The sequence below is a fragment of the Myotis davidii genome, unplaced genomic scaffold (assembly GCF_000327345.1).
Source record: "Myotis davidii unplaced genomic scaffold, ASM32734v1 scaffold663, whole genome shotgun sequence".
Taxonomy (NCBI): domain Eukaryota; kingdom Metazoa; phylum Chordata; class Mammalia; order Chiroptera; family Vespertilionidae; genus Myotis; species Myotis davidii.
The window spans coordinates 6,539,801-6,541,241 of NW_006295816.1; the positions used below are offsets into that span (position 1 = coordinate 6,539,801).

Below are 1,441 nucleotides of genomic sequence, written 5' to 3' on the forward strand. Positions count from 1 at the left end.
TACATAAAGAGCTAGGGTATATATGTACATAATGAGAGCTAGGGCATATACTAATACCTACACAATGAGAGCTAGGGTGGAAGACATAGCTACATCTATGGGCAAATAGGTTTCCTTATACTGAACTCCCATATTTAGGGAATCATAGTAGCTGCCCCCCCCCCCCCAAAAAAAAAGCAGCACTCTCCAAGCAGAGTCCCTATCCAGGGACTTAGGATGGGGGGAGGGTAAAAGAAGACAACTCTGTGGGTGGCCTTTGTCAGGGAAAAGGGGAGGAGCTGAACTGAGCTCCCAGCACATCCTCTTAGCAACTAGATGAAGCATTGTATTTCCCCGTGGGTAGAGCTGAGTGAAGGAATAGAAGCTAACAGTGTCACACTGATGTATCCTCGCTACGTGGACGGAAACATCAGGAATGGGGAGAAGCATTCCCTCCAGTGCTCATTCTGAGAGACAAAATGTGTCAGGGTTTGAGAGAGTTCAGATATCTTTGACATTTCTTCTCTAGCAGCCTTGCAATTCATACTATATAGCATTAATAATAATAGGAAGTAAAGCTAACACATTGAGAATTTACTACTTTTTATGACCTAGATTAAGTATTCATGTATGTTGACTCATTTTTTATTTTTATCCTCATCTGAGGATATCTTTCCATTGATTTTTAGAGAGAGATCCCCCAATCAGCCCACCTTGCCAGTTGCCTCCTGCAGGGGGAGGCCAGACTGCGGCTTGGGCCCACTCCCCATGGGGAGCCCTCCCCCAAGGGCTCCTGATCTGTAAGAGGGCATAGGTTGGGCTGAGGGACCCCGGTCTGCATGCCGACGCTCTACCCACTGAGCCGACCTGGCCAGGGCTGTATGTTGCCTCATTTAATTTTTAAACTGCCTTGTGTTTTATTATTTCTGTTTTGTGGATGATGAAGCTGAGGCACAGGGATGAAAATGCCCAGGAATATATAGCTAGTAGAGTGTGAAACTATGGCTTGAATCTAGATGTAATTCAATGTTTTCTCATTAAAAAATATTTTTTCATGAAAAATATATAAATTTGGGTTGAAAAGTTAATACACTCATATTGTAACAATGCAAACGATGTACAAATGTCTAAAGTCAACTTAGTGCATCCCTCTCCCCACAACCCCCACCAGTTGTAATCACAATGAACAGAGTATTGTATGCCCTTCTTTTACATATATATATGTATATGTCTGTGTATATATATATATATATATATGTAACATATTATACATATGTATATATGTTAATAAAAATATATACATTTTGTTAAACAAACATGGGATTACATTAGACATACTATACCTTAACATTTATATATTTTTAATCCTCACCCAAGGATATGCTTTGGGTTGATTTTAGAGAGAGAGGAAGGGAGAGAGAGAGAAACATCGATTGGTTCCTACCCTATGCACCCGGACCAG

General features: G+C 40.9%; 1 protein-coding gene across 1 annotated transcript in view; it reads left to right on the plus strand.

Moving 5' to 3' along the window:
- Positions 1–1,441, plus strand: part of ULK4 (unc-51 like kinase 4) — a 284,250-nt gene that overhangs the window by 58,002 nt on the left and 224,807 nt on the right. The gene's annotated exons all lie outside the window — the stretch shown is intronic.